This window comes from Carlito syrichta, unplaced genomic scaffold (genome assembly GCF_000164805.1).
Source record: "Carlito syrichta isolate Samal-C Ts95f unplaced genomic scaffold, Tarsius_syrichta-2.0.1 Scaffold257243, whole genome shotgun sequence".
Classification (NCBI taxonomy): domain Eukaryota; kingdom Metazoa; phylum Chordata; class Mammalia; order Primates; family Tarsiidae; genus Carlito; species Carlito syrichta.
The window spans coordinates 564999-565386 of record NW_007201339.1 but is presented as its reverse complement, the minus strand read 5'-3'; positions in this window follow the sequence as shown (position 1 = coordinate 565386).

Here is a 388-nt window from a genome sequence, read left to right as displayed (position 1 = left end):
TCGCGAGGGGCCGCGCCCAGCCCCGCCCCGTGACCCCTTCCCCGCGACCCCCCCGCCCTGCCTTACGGGCTTGCAGCTCGGACTCCTCTAGAGCGCCAAGGATGAGGGATGAAGGATGAGGAAAAGGAGGCGCCCGCCGAGGCAGCAACCGATGCCGGCCCCGCCCCACAACCTCCGACCCCACTCGCCGGCCTCCGCTACGGAGCGCACCAGCTGCCAAAATAGCCCGCGCGGATCTGGTGCTGTCCTCGGGAAGGCGCAGGCGCGAGCGGAGCCCACAGGTTCTAGGAAGACGCGCAAGGACCACTGGCCAGACTGGTCCCGGGAGCGCGTCACGGACCGACAGGACGCGAGTGGAGCCTAGGCTGAAGGGCTCCGGGTCAGGCAG